Here is a 15,602-nt window from a genome sequence, read left to right as displayed (position 1 = left end):
TATGTCCAGCAACGAGTACGGTACTTCCCCTATCGCTCCCATGCACCGCAGTAAAAGGAAAAAAAAAGGTCATCGTTCACTTTTTCCCAGCAAAAACAAATTAGTACATTGTGTAGCGACCGACGTGTTAAGTGTTACTGACGTTCTAAGTGCAAAATAAATTCTAATTTCTGTGTGAGAATACTACGGCATGCCGAAAACAGCTAGTTCAAAGTCTACTCATATAAGGCAGTGGCTGCAAGATTTTCCGCATTATACAACAGATGGGAAAATTATTTTTTGCCAAGCATGCAACAAGGAGGTTAGTTGATGTTTTTCTTAGACTTCTTATTTTGCTGTCACTTAGGATTCTTTTTTATCTCTATCCTTTAGCAATACGAAATACTCTTCATATGCGATTCCGAACTACATTTCCCTTTTTTCTCGTATTAGGTTTCGAGTGTTAAGAAATCTCACTTAACTCAGCATGCAGATGGAATCGCACATAAAGCTAATGTTGAACGAAAGTCAAAATTGAAGCAAACTCTTTTAACCAATAAATCTGGCGAATCCTCCGAAAAAAACAACTTCTGCAGTGATTTGTGTCATGCATTTGTGGCAGCAAACATCCCCTTTCGGAAACCAGAAAACCCTATTTTCAGAGGTTTTCTTGAGAAGCACTGCCATCAGTCTATTCCTGCAGAGTCAACTTTACGTAAGAATTATGTGGATTCAGCTTACAATGCTGTATTGCACAGAATCCGAGAAGATGTTGGAGAATCTTGTATATGGATTTCTGTGGATGAAACTACTGACAGTCTTGGCTGTTACATTGCAAACCTGATTATTGGCAAGCTAGATCCAGATGCTCCATCCAGGGCTCATTTGATTTACTCTAAACTGCTTGCAAAAACTAACCAACAAACAATAGCACAGTTTGTGAACAATGGGCTTAACGTGCTATACCCAAATTGAGTGGATGAGAATAAGGTGCTTCTGGGCGTCACTGATGCTGCTGCATATATGATAGCAACGTTTCAACTATTAAAAGTATTCTACCCATTGATGCTGCACGTAACTTATGTAGTGCATGGGATCAACCGCATAGCAGAGCAAGTAAGGCTACAATTTCCTAAAGTAAATAAAGTAATATCTACGGTGAAGAAAATTTTTGTTAAGGCACCATCAAAAATACAGGCATTCAAAGAACTGCTTCCAGATGTCCCATTGCCGTCAGAGCCTGTTGTCACCCCCTGGGGCACGTGGCTGATAGCAGCAGAATACTGTAGTACGCATCTCTCAGCTGTTCAGAAGGTGGTTGAAAATATACCAGAGTATGCTGCATCCCTAACGGCAGCAATGGAGTTACTCAAAGATTCTTCTTTAAAACGGGACTTATCTTACATTAGGGCCCACTACACATTTATGGTAACAATAATTTCACTATTAGAAGGCTCAGGGAGACCTATCTACGACAATATTTCTTTGCTTGAAGAAGTCAAAATGAAAATTAATGAAGCGCCAGGTGAAGTAGGGGAAAAAGTACGGGCAAAAATGCAAACGGTTTTGCAGAAGAACACTGGCCTCAAGGAGTTGTGTGCAGCTGCCGACATACTTGTGGAAAATCCAGCACTCCTGACTGCAGCATTCCTGTCCAACATGTGCCGAAAATGAAGTACGCCACTGTCACATCTGTTGACCTAGAACGTTCTTTTTCTGAGTATAAATTGATTCTGACTGACAAGCGCCACAGTTTTTCACTAGAAAAGATTTTGGTTATTTATTGTGAAGCCAACTATGGTCAGAATATGTGAAACTACGAATATATTAATTAAAACAATTCCCCCCCCCCTTTTTTACGGAGATATTTATCTTGCAGGAACTCAAAAATATTTGGAGTTATGTTCAACATTAATGTAGTAGATTGCTGTGCTCTGTAACTGTAAATTTTCATTCTCCTTGTTTTAATGACTAATAAGATGTTCATACTGTCAACACTGTATTTTAATTTATTTTTATTTTCTCTGCATCATTTTTATTAGAGCCTATTTTAGGTTTTATATAGCCTAAATGAACTACTGAAGGAGCCTATTTTAGGTGCCTAAAACACACTTTTTTACGACCTAAAAATCCGTGGTCCACGTATGAGCAGCCGATCGTCCATGAAATCCAAGTTTTATCACCTACCGCCTAACTTTCATAGTACTTGTAGTGGATCCAAATGCAGTTTGGAATTCCTATGTCATGGTCTGGATAGAAGTCTACCTCCTACACATTACGACCCTCTTCAACTGTCGGCGATCTCTGTCAGTCAACAGACGAGGTCGACCTGTACGCTTTTCTGCTGTACGTGTCCCTTCACCTTTCCTCTTTACTATCACATCGGAAACAATGGACCTAGGGATGTGTAGGAGTGTGGAAATTTCGCGTACAGACGTACGACACAAATGACACCCAATCACCTGACCATTTTCGAAGTCCGTTGAGTTCTGCGGAGCGCCCCATTCTGCTCTCTCACGATCTGTAATCACTACTGAGGTCGCTGACATGGAGTACCTGGCAGCACAAGGCACGTTAAATGAAGAAAGTATGTTTTTGGTGTTGTCTGCATACTTTTGATCACATAGTGTGTGTCTTTCTAGAGTAGGTATTGACTTGGATGCTTTTACATTTCACCGGAATCCAAACTGCTCTCAGCTTGGATTGTCATCTTTCCATTTTTCTGTTAATAATTTCTGTTACTATTTTGCAACTGCGACATATTAAACGGATGGTCTGGTAATACGCCTTTCTGCCCATACTCTATTTGGTATTGGTGTCATTACATTTTTCTTTACATCTGGGGGTATTTAGTCTGTCCTATATATACTGTATACTAAATTCAGCATTTATGTCATCCTTAGTTTTTCCAAGGATCTTCATAATTAATCTACTTCGGGAGCCTTGTTTCGACTTAGGTCTTTTAGTGCTGTTCATATTCTTACTGAAGTACCGCATCTCTCATCTCATCTTCTTTCACAGTATTCCCGAAGTTTCTTTCTTTTATATAGTCCTTTCATTTACTCTTTTCAAATTCTGTTCTTCTTTTCTTCGCATAGCACTGATTCTGAGCTCTCGAGGTTCATATAACTGCTTGTCCTTTTTCCAACGATTTCTTTAATTTTCTTTATCTGTCAGTCTCATTTTCAGGCATCTGCATTCCCTTTTGCTTGTTTCATTTGCTGTATTTTTATATTTTCTTCTCTCGTCAATTATATTCAATGTCTCATGTGTTATCCAAGTATTTCTACTGAGCCTTGTCTTTTGCCTATTTGATCCCCTGCTGCTTCCACTATTTCATCTGTCAAGGCTGTCCACTCACCTTCTGGTATATTTCTGTTCTTTACTTAAGTTAATGCTTGCCTCATGCAGGCTCTGAAACTCTGAGCAACATCTGGTTATTTCAACTCATCCACGTCCCCTCTTCTTAATTTACTACTTTTATGCCATGTCTTCACATTTGTCTGCATTCCTTAAATAATAAATTATGGTCACTGTATACATCTCTTCCTAGAAATCATTTGCACTTTAAAATCTATGAGGCCTACTCGGAAAGTAAGGTTCGATCTGTCGCAAAATGGAAACCACCATGAAAATAAAAAAATGTTCTATTTCCAACAATTAGCTACACCTTCCAACTACTTCTCTACATAGTCGCCGCTCCGATTTAGACATTTGTCGTAGCATTGTAAAAGTTTTCAATACCTTCGTCATAGAAGTCAGCCGCCTGTGCTTTCCGCCAGTTCTCTGAGCTGATCTGCAGCGCGTTGTCTGTGCCAAAACGCTGTGTTCATAGCCAGCAGTTAATGTGAGCAGAGATACAACTCAGGGAGAGTCAATTACGGGCTCTATTGTGGTTGATCAAACACTTCCCAACGAAAACGCTGCAGGAGCATCTTCATTGCCCCTTCAGAGTGCGGCCTAGAATTGTCATGCAGAAGGAACGTATGGCAGTTATGTTATGTGGGCTGCATGACATAAGGCGAAATATCACACCAGGCCCTCATACTTGGCGGGAGATACTATTGTTCTAAGTATCTTTACGTGCTCATTGTGCGCTCAGAGCTGGAAAGATCGATGTGACGCGATCGACGGGTGTACTAGAGACACTGCCCAACACATCTGTGCAAAGCTTCATCGGATTTTCACTGTTGTTTCCGTTTCGTACCCCATCGGATCTTACTTTCCGAAAAGCTGTAGCACTATTACATAACATATTTAAATTTTTCTGGTGCCTCCAATTCTAGTTCGCATGTACAATCTTCTCTCAATGTTCTTAGTTATGACTGAAATGTGTTGTGTGTTAAATTCTACGATGTGGATTTTCCTTTCATTCCTGTCTCCCAGTCCATGTTTTCCTACCGTTTTTCCTTCTCTTCCTTTTTCTAGTATCGAACCGAAGTAGCTCTCCATCAAAATTAAGTTCTAATCTCACTGAAAGTACTGTGTAATTTCTTCCATCTCTTCATACATTTTCTCAGTCTCTTCATCATCTGCCATGCTAGTTGCAAGTGTACTTGAACTACTTTTCAATTACTTTGTCAGTTATAGAACAACTATAGTGACTTGAACCTGTGGTACTATGTTCAGAGACAACTTAGTGTCAGCCAGTTATTCTAATCAGACTACAGAAGCTTCATATTGCCACTGTAGGAACAACGCGTAGCCCTATTTTACATCTAACAGGAGAAGCGTACATACATCCAAGACTCAATCGTGTACGGGAAATCTCAGCTCAAGGTTTACGAGCCTGCCGGATAGCATACGGTGGCGACAGTCGTGTAGCAGCGGCGTTAGCGTAACTAACACATCCGGCTCAAATGCAAAAACACTTGCACAAAATTTCCACTTCAGGTATCAAATTCCAGCTCTCTTTAAATGTGGATACTTGCAAGATAATGTTTACAAGGAAGAGTAAGAGCCCGATAGTATTTTATTGCAAAGTTAGTAGTGAACATCCGCTGGTGATCTGCCTCCTATACATTATATTATTTCGGTTGTCAGGTGGCTACCGACGTCGCTTGCTGGGATTCCTCTGGACAATTCGAAGTAAAGGTTATCGTGGAGAGGAGGTGGGTTGGTAGACTCCGATAGATGACTGCTTGTACCCTGGGATACTGGTTTGCTACAGCGAGACGATGATGCCGGTGTAAGTGAGGTTGTCGAAACAACTGAACGCCGTATAGCACGAACGGGGAGGATGGCTACCAGTTACCGAGGGCCTGGCTGCTAGCGATACCACTCCAGCAGGCCGCGCGTCAGCAGATCCGCATGACTATTAACAAGAGGCCGCAGTAGAACTTTCGTGCGGCATCAACGTTTCGTTGCAGGAAAACACTAACCCTGAGTACAAGCTGCCTAACAATAACATGTCAGAGTGGTGCGTACCGCCACCACTCCATTGCAAACTTTACTTAGAATTGTCCAATGGCAGCCCAGAATGTGACTTTGGTACTCACCTGACAAACGAAATGAGACAGTATATAGGGAATGACAATCACCAGAGACCACCAGTTATTCGACACGAAGAGGACCGCTGCAAAGATCGTCTAAACGTCGGAATTTTAGCTGTTTTTAGTATTATCTTATTAGACTGCTTAATACACAAAAGTTTTTATTCAAGTAGAGGATCTTTTCCACAAAACTCAACAGGTACAAAATTTGCAAAAATGAGTTGTATATGTATTGGTGTACTTCTAAATGAGACGAATCCACTGCAGTACACGGATTTTATGGAAACTTACTATTTGTTTGTTTAATCTTGCACACAAAACCGAAACTTTTCTAGCTCTACTTATATAAAAAATTATTTTTTTTCCAAATATGAACATCTCTTCCCTTTGGTAAACTTATGATGTTAGTTTTTGACAAAGTAGATCCCTACTTCCCAATCACAGGCCACAGTTACATGCCCTCTGATAGGGTATTTGATGCCAATAAAAATAATAGGGTAAACTTGGAACAACCTTACCATCACACTTTCAAGAGGTTCTGAGCCATCACAGTACCTGTATGCTTCTGGGTAAGGACTGACATGTGTACAATATCATGACCACAGATTAATAAAAGAGAAACTACTATTTAAAATGTCTGACGCCAGAGTTATTATTTATAAAAAGCAAACAAAGGTAGTGCCATCTGAAAAGTCGAATCAAAATGCTTTTCCTTTCCGATCATTGTTGAAGTGAAGGAAACTAAGGCAGATAGTTTCAAGCACATTGATTAGACAGGTGTAATAAAACGTAGAAACCACGTGAGTGTCAAAGACGCTAACGATGTAAATAAGCTAACGAGGTCCTTTGATACACCACCAGAAGAAGCAGGAGAATTCTATGGGAGGGTCTTGGAGTTTTGCGATGAGAATGGCAATGAACACAATAAAACACAGTACTTTAATGAACCAGTTTATTAAATTATTATTTGTTCAGTAGGTTGAAATAAACTACACTACTGCCCAATAAAATTGTTACGCCAAGAAGAAATGCAGACGATGAACGGATATTCATTGGACAAATATATTATACTAGAACTGACATGTGATTACATTTTCACGCAATTTGGGTGCATAGATCCTGAGAAATCAGTACCCAGAACAACCACCTCTGGCCGTGATGACGGCCTTGATACGCCTGGGCATTGAGTCAAACAGAGCTTGGATGCCGTGTACAGGTACAGCTGCCTATGCAGCTTCAACACGATACCACAGTTCATCAAGAGTAGTGACTGGGGTGACCGGCGTATTGTGACGAGCCAGTTGCTCGGCCACAACTGTCCATATGTTTTCAGTTGGTGAGAGATCTGGAGAATGTGCTGGCCAGGGCAGCAGTCGAACATTCTCTGTATCCTTAAAGGCCCGTACAGGTCCTGCACCATACGGTCGTGGATTATCCTGCTGAAATGTAAGTTTTCGCAGGGATCGAATGAAGAGTAGAGCCACGGGTCGTTACACATCTGAAATGTAACGTCCACTGTCCAAAGTGCCGTCAGTGCGAACAAGAGGTGACCGAGACCTGTAACCAATGGCACCCCATACCATCACGCCGGGTGATAAGCCAGTATGGCGATGACGAATACACCCTTCCAATGAGCGTTCACCGCGATGTCGCCAAACACGGATGCGACCATCATGATGCTGTATACAGAACCTGGATTCATCCGAAAAAGATGTGGTTTTGCCATTCGTGCACTAAGGTTCGTCGCTGAGTACACCATCGCAGGCGCTCCTGTATGTGATGCAGCGTCAAGGGTAAGCGCAGCCATGGTCTCCGAGCTGATAGTCCATGCTGCTGCAAACTCGTCGAACTGTTCGTGCAGATGGTTGATGTCTTGCAAACGTCCCCATCTGTTGACTCAGGGATCGAGACGTGGCTGCACGATCCATTACAGCCGTGCGGATAAGATGCCTGTCATCTCGACTGCTAGTGATACGAGTACGTTGGGATCCAGCACGGCGTTCCGTATTACCCTCTTGAAACCACCGATCCCATATTCTGCTAACAGTCATTGGATCTCGACCAACGCATGCAGCAATGTCGCGATACGATAAAACGCAATCGCTATAAGCTACACTCCGACCTTTATCAAAGACGGAAACGTGATGGTACGCATTTCTCCTCCTTACACGAGGCATCACAACAACGTTTTTCCAGGCAACGCCGGTCAACTGCTGTTTGTGTATGAGAAATCGGTTGGAAATTTTCCTCATGTTAGTACGTTGTAGCTGTCGCCACCATCGCCAACCTTGTGTGAATGCTCTGAAAAGCTAATCATTTGCATATCACAGCATATTCTTCCTGTCGGTTAAATTTCGCGTCTGTAGCACATCATCTTCGTGGTGTAGCAATTTTAATGGCCAGTAGTGTAGATCATTACAGCTATGAAATAGTGGTTCTGTAGATGCTGAGTTTTGGAAAAAGTTCATGATCTTTACGTATCTTTTTATCTGCGTGTGAAAGCTGATTGAAACGTTTTTTCATTGTTGTATTTTGTATGTAGAGTTTGTTTGTGAAACATAATTTTATAAGACATCAGTGATGTATATTTTCAGATAATTCAATAAAGCGTGTTTCCTGAAATTTTTTCCTTTTGTAGATGTTGGCTTTCGTGAAAATAGTTCTCAATTGACACTTGTCATGAATGTATACCAACGTGTACCAAACAGACTCCTTACAAAATAACCGACCTACCAAATTAGATAGTGTTAGTCTATGTCATCACCGCAACAAGCCATTGTAGTCTGTGCACGACGGAAAGGTCGATGTCTTTGGGGATAGTACTGTCACACTTATATCAACAGTATGTGCTCTTGCAGCTTCTTACATGAAATAACCGTAGATCTTTTCATTAGTTGTCGGTTGTCTGAAAAAAGACCGCAGTATATTTTTCACATACCTATTAGAGGTCAACATTTAATGGAGAAAGATTGGCCCAATAATTCATGTCGAACTAATTGCACATCATACGCCTGTTTTCTCATCGTGCAGATACTTTGATGTATCTGATGCGGATTTTCAAAAGTCCAACGTGATTCCAAGTCTGGGTCGTACAGAAGGGGTGGCGAGGTAGACCCCCGCCGAGGGCAAGCACAGAGCAGACGCAAAAACCGAACAGAAAAAAGAGAGGAAAGAAGATGGTTTAAGAATTAACCGGGAGAGTTACGTGAGCTCTCCTACCACGAGTGTTCTTCTCTGCTGCCTACTGGGAACTTTTAACTCGCCACAGTGTCATTTCGTCCATGTAGTATCATAAGAAAGCGACTACTTTCCAGAGGTCCGTCGCCAACACGGTTTATGTGACAACAGTGCGCTCCTCTCACAGAGATGAGCCTGAACAGCTCACTCACGTTCAACACTGCTCTTGCTACAGTTCATAACTGAACTGGTCAGTGACACTTGCTTTTTGAATACTTCGCGATAAATACAATAAAGTCAGCACCCGATGCAATGATATTTTTCATACAACATTAATTTTTGATTTTCTTGTACGTTCAAACAGACCGCCTAAGGAGGTTTCCAGCGAAAAATTCAGTTTGCTTCTACGTAATAAAGCGTAAATTACACACCCAGAAAAGTGTAACTCTGATACAGGCCCAGCTCACCTTTTTATTGTGGCAAAAAGCGTTTGGAGCATTTAGGTATATACTTGATAAAGACAAGCTCGAAATTGTGCCTCTTTTGCTATGAATAACAGGTACGTGTTTTGAGGCTTTGCGGTTGCTTACATCATGTGCGCAACATTGATAGCCATAGCCACTGCCGTCGCTTTTGTTCTGGAGGTATGCCAGAAATGCTTTTAATAATTCTGTGATTAAGGGCTGCAGGCGCGGGACAGCAAATTGCTCGACTTTCGTACTGTCTGCCTTCTTCAGCGATCAAGAAAATGCGCAATGCTGCGCGACAAAAACTGGGAACCGGCCAGCCCGTGCCGCCACATTACGGTTGTTTGTAGAGAAACACGTCTGACCACAGCGTGCGATGGACGTGGGCGTGCAGAGAAAGACCTCATCATCGAGTTAGTCGTATCGCTTCAGAATGAAGTTGTCCTGTCGAGTGAAACGTTATATTGTACGCGATATACCGAGGCTAACCAGCGATGCAGAAATCTTATGGACGAAACAACAATAGAACATAGTATTAACAAGATGACTAAGAGGTAGCTCTGCTCTTAAATTCATTTTAATTACGGATGTTATTTTGTTTAAAATCGGGACGAGATATGAGTTTTTTCAGAAGACCGTATAGATCCTTAGTTAGACATGTCCCAAAACAAAAGGCCTAATAGTAATATTTCAGGCGCCCGCCCGGTTGGCCGTGCGGTCTAACGCACAACTTTCCGGGCGGGGAGGAGCGCCTGGTCCCCTGCACGAATCCGTCCGGCGTATTAGTGTCGAGGTGCGGTGAACCGGCCAGTCTGTGGTGGTTTTTAGGCGGTTTTCCATCTGCCTCGGCGAATGCGGGCTGGTTATCCTTATTCCACCTCAGTTACACTATGTCAGCGATTGCTGCGCAAACAAGTTCTCCACGTACGCGTACACCACCATTACTCTACCACGCAAACATAGGGGTTACACTCGTCTGGTGTGAGACGTTCCCTGGGGGGGTCCACCGGGGGCCGAACCGCACAATAACCCTGGGTTCGGTGTGGGGCGGCGGAGGGGTGAAGTGGACTGCGGTAGTCGTCGTGGGGTTGTGGACCACTGTGGCGGCGGCGGGGACGGAGCGTCTCCGTCGTTTCTAGGTCCCCGGTTAACATGCAATACAATACAATATTTCAGGCTGTTGAACGGTCGATTGCCGTCAAAAATTATTACCAGTGGGCATATTTTGTGACTTGGTTAAGGCTTTTGATTGTGTGAACCTTGATTTCCTTACACAAAAGTTTAAACGTAATGGAATAGTGATTTCTGTATTGTCTGCGTGATACAAAGTACTGGGTATCAGTTCTATGTTGATCACATAGCAGTAGGCACTTAGGATCTGAAGCAATCAGTCATTGTGTACCACAGGGTTCTATTTTGGGCCATCTGATAGACATAAAAAGTCTCCCACTTATACTGTCAGAAGAGCAAATGTTGTCTTTTTTTCAGATTATTCAAGCTTAGGAAGAATATAGCACCAGTTCTCTTGCTGAAAAGGCAGCTAACGAAATAACTGAAAACATCCACAGATGGTAAAAAGCTAATACATTATCAATAAGGTTTGAGAAGAATTAGTACATACAATTGAGTACTTCTCATAGAAAATCAAAAACTACAAATCGGCTCTATTCAGATAACGAAATACAAGTAACAGAAAGCGTTTTTAAGTGTTCCTTACGACGGATAAATCACAATATTAACTGGAAAGCCCAATCCATACAATTAATGAAGCGCCTTAGTTCAGCTACATTTTCAGTACGCAAGGTTGTCACTATAGGTGGTATCAGAATTATGAACCTAGTTTATGCTGTATATTTAGTTTATCTAATGAGTTAAGAATCATTTTTTGTTGTACTGAAGATTATATTTCCAACACCTCTTAAAATAACGTTTTAGATAAGTTTATAAACAATATTAGCACTGCAATACAATAGGATTTCAAAATGTTAAATCATTTCATTGTATTGTATTGCACTAAAATAAAATATGCATCACTGATACCCAATCGGGTATCTGAAGGCGTTAATGCGTCACTTCCATGAATTTGGGGAGGCGAATATGACACGGATCGAATCTGTCTCGCGGTTTAACCACGATGTTTGGTGATCCGGCCAACATGGATGGGGTTTTTACGACGTTTCTCACACCCTAATTGGTAAATATCGGACTGGTATCAAAGTCCCGTCTCAAATACACGTTACGCAAACATTCAGAAAAGTGTCACATTTGCACATAGACGCAGACGGATGGGTTACACAGATTCCGCCCTGGGAGATGAATAAGAGACTATTGCCATAGATTTTCAGTCTCTTAAACCTATGATCATCATCGTCATACATCTGACTGCTTTGCATAACCAGAGACCACTCTCCACGGCGTCCGGTCATCCTGATTTAGGTTTTCCGTGATTTCCCTAAATCGCTCCAGGCTCTAGTTCCTTTGAAAGGGCACGGCCGACTTCCTTCCCCGTCCTTCCCTAATCCGATGAGACCGATGACCTCGCTGTCTGGTCTCCTTCCCCAAACAACCCAACCAATCTCCAAGACGTCTACACAGTATGAATGTCATGTAATGTCATCTGAACCAGAGAGTAAAGCATCTTGTTTCTTTTGGTATATCAGTCACACGTGCGACTTCTGTCAGAAAATACAGAACGTACGTGAAAAGAACAGTTGAGTTGTACACACAAAGGTATCCCTACAGACGGTGTCCAGCAAGATTGACGATTCAGTAAATGTGCAAAAAGTTGTTATAGGAAGGCCACTGGAATACTAAGGAGTAAGCCTACAACAAGCGAAGCGAAAGAAACAGATGTTCTAACAGATGTTGCTCATAATCCACACGTAACTCCAGAGAAATTGCGAGTGCCTCTGGAAAAAAAGTCAGTGCAGCTTTGTTCGCATTTTGCGCTCAAACAGCTTCCATCCGTAACGTGTATCACTTCAGCAGCAGATTTATCGGGGGAACTGCAAATGACGCATGGAATTCTGTTGCTCTGTTCTCATGAGATATTAGAAGAATTCCTCGAAGAATTGGCTTTACTGATGAAGTTACCTTTACAAATGATGGATAGCTAAACGTAAGAAATATGCATTATTATTCCTCACTGGTTTGGGTAGACAGAACATCAGGAGACGTAGAGTGTGAACGTTTGGTGCAGAGTTACTGGAAATTAAGTGTTTGTTCGCTGCATCATTGAAGAAACCTTAAACGATAGTTTATCACCGATTTGCTACCGGTTTTCCCAGAGGAATTTCCACTTGGAATACACAGATGTTTAGGGCACAAGCACGATGAGTGGCCAGCTCACAACACGCATGTGGCTAGGAAGGCGCTCAACCACCTCTTTCCTGGTAGTTGATACTTGTAGTAGGTGAAAGTTCTCCTGAGTACACTCCATAGCGTGTTTTTCTCTGGGATAAACTTAATTTTGAAGTCCTTGAACAAGTTCTGACGGCCCATTAGGATTTAAAACACTGTATTGTTGCAGTGACATCGAAGGAAACTGTTCAGTGTGTCCAAAAGTCCTTGCACCAGCGACTGAAAACGTCTATTGCAATAGATGGTGGGCATTTGATCACATAGTCCGCAGCTCGTGGTCGTGCGGTAGCGTTCTCGCTTCCCACGTCCGTGTTCCCGGGTTCGATTCGCGGCGGGGTCAGGGATTTTCTCTGCCTCGTGATGACTGGGTGTTGTGTGATGTCCTTAGGTTAGTTAGGTTTAAGTAGTTCTAAGTTCTAGGGGACTGATGACCATAGATATTAAGTCCCATAGTGCTCAGAGCCATTTGAACCATTTGATGACATAAATGGAGATTTAAGGAAGTTTTAAAATTTCGAACATGGCTGCACTTCAGCAACTGTGTACGTAGACACTTGATAGCATCGGGTGACAACAGCCAACCTGTTGCAGAATTAAAGGTTTAATAAACTTTCACCACGATTTCGACAAACATAACTTTGTCTTCTTCAGAAGGAAAAGGACTTATTGAACAAATTATTACAAAGTAGTTACAAATGTCATACAAAGGAGGAACCAAATTCGATAGCAAAAACTACAAAATTTTTATAGAAAAGCATACTCACACTTAGAATCACATATTGACAACAACACATGGTGGAGTCAAAATGGGTCGTGAATGTGAACTCTAAGTTCTTAGAAGTCAGTTAAATTTACATAAGCAAAATCAACCGATCCGTCCGTTAATTAATCGTATAGCGAGTGCACACCACATATTATCTAGCCGTCTCCATTACAAAATCAAAGACTTTTCGTATTCGAACATAACTTGTCAGTTAAAACTAGTGCTGACATGATCAACAAAATAAAAATATTAAAATGCGCACCTAAGACTAGGTTGATTTTGTTCGACATAGGACGCTACTATATGAACATACCAACAAATTTGACTCTCAACATCACTGACCAGAATTTAATACAGTACGAAACGGTAACTCAGGTACAAACTGTCGAGCTTATTAATTTATTACAGGTGGTACTTAAATACAATTCATTCACGTTTAATGGTAAATTTTATTTACAATCATATGGCCTAGCAACGGGGAGCCGTCTTGCTGGAATCCTAGCTGACATTTTCGTTAATTCTCTAGAAAACGGTTTCTTTGACTCCAGCTAAGGTAGCAAAGCAAGATACATTTTTATGCTCCTTATGTAGACGACATAATTATTGCTTCTGATGGCAATGACCATGCAGTAGAACTGTTGTTTAACATCTTTCACTAAAAAAATTCACTTTACAAAAAAAATCCATCATGGAAAAGCTGAGCTTAGCTTTCTCGAGCTCAAAATATCTACAGCTTAGCAAATAACAATATTAGCGTTAACATGTTGTTCAGGCGCTCAGTCCGGAACCGCGCGACTGCTACGGTCGCAGGTTCGAATCCTGCCTCGGGCATGGATGTGTGTGATGTCCTTAGGTTAGTTAGGTTTAAGTAGCTCTAAGTTCTAGGGGACTAATGACCAAAGATGTTAAGTCCCATAGTGCTCAGAGCCATTTGAACCATTTTTAACATGTTCTGTAAGCCAACGTATTCCGATAACATTATCCCTGCTGAATTCTGTCATCCACAAGCTCACAAATTAGTATTTTCCCATTTCTCTATTAATCATACCATAACAACACCCTTTTCTCTTATTAACCTACAGAATGACATCAATGTGTCAAAATCCATTCATATTAACAACGCATATGGACAAGATTTAGTAGATCATGCACTCAGTAAAAAAAAAAAAAAAAAAAACGACTAACAAATTTTCAGCTTTACAGGGTAGTACGTTCCCTTGCAATAGAGACGAAAATAATAAATTTATTTCCGCCCCCTTTTCGATAATGTGTCCTACAGAATAAAACGCCTTTAAGGGAACAGATATAAATGTGATGTAACATTTTTTGCTATTAACAGTTTAAAGACAAATCTTGTGCACACTATCAATATTCCCGAGGATCCGTTCTCTAATTCGGGCAGGTACAAAATGATTTGGAGTAACTGTCCCAGTTATTATAGAGGTAGAACAATGGAAATGAGATACAAAAAACTTCTATCGGGAAAGAAAGGTGGTAATACACACAGTTACGCCATCGCATAACATTTACTTACTGCTGAACATTCTCCGGGAGATTTAGAGGATAGCGCAATTCAAGGCAAAGAAGTAAAAGGCAGGAGATTATATTTGTGGGAAGAACTTTAAATTTTCAAACATTTAGCGAACATTCACCGCAATATTTTAAACGACCAGCTCCACTTTGCAAGTATACATTTGCTTGAAGGCTTTAAGCCGTTACTTCTGGCCGTGTTAGCCAAGTTTACAGCTCGTTGTTGGCCTCCGAGTGATTTTTGTTTTTCTCAGAATTCTATTTGCAGTTACGATTCCTACATTCAGTTTGTAATTTCACATAGCATTCTTTGTTGCTCATAGGCACTATCTCTGTTTTATTGTTTCATATTTAATGTACCCTCTTGATACTTTCATCCGATTTTAATTTGTTCACAATGGATACTTTATTATTCACGGCTACTTTCCTTGGTATGTTAACTCGTAGGTTATAATTACAATCCTTACCTCCCCCCGCGCCTTTTTTTGCTAGTGTTTTTATGGGTTCCATTCGTTTGTTTCCATAAGTATCTTTTCTTTCATTTTAGTTGAGAGCTGCTTAATACGGCTCCACGTATTTGTGCATTTTTACACTATGTTAACACTTTTACCACGTGTATTTGTTTTCAACACTGTTACTTGGCATGTTCTCGTACGTATTTACAAGTTCTGCTCATGCTACCTTATGTACGTACTTGTAAACAATTAAGATTGTTTACCTGAGCCACCTTACTCTTTATATGTCATATGATCTTAATGTCTTCCTGCCTCCACCCTTCTCCACCCTTTTCCAACCCTTTTTCCTACTTTATTAGCCATATTCTGTTTTAATTCT

General features: G+C 41.2%; 1 protein-coding gene across 1 annotated transcript in view; it reads right to left on the bottom strand.

The window, feature by feature from the left end:
- LOC124723095 (homeobox protein engrailed-like ceh-16) overlaps positions 1 to 15,602 on the bottom strand; it is a 157,214-nt gene that overhangs the window by 129,118 nt on the left and 12,494 nt on the right. The window lies entirely within an intron of this gene.

The sequence above is a fragment of the Schistocerca piceifrons genome, chromosome X, assembly GCF_021461385.2.
Source record: "Schistocerca piceifrons isolate TAMUIC-IGC-003096 chromosome X, iqSchPice1.1, whole genome shotgun sequence".
Classification (NCBI taxonomy): domain Eukaryota; kingdom Metazoa; phylum Arthropoda; class Insecta; order Orthoptera; family Acrididae; genus Schistocerca; species Schistocerca piceifrons.
The sequence above is the reverse complement of the archived record's forward strand: the minus strand, read 5'-3'. Positions and strand labels throughout refer to the sequence as shown.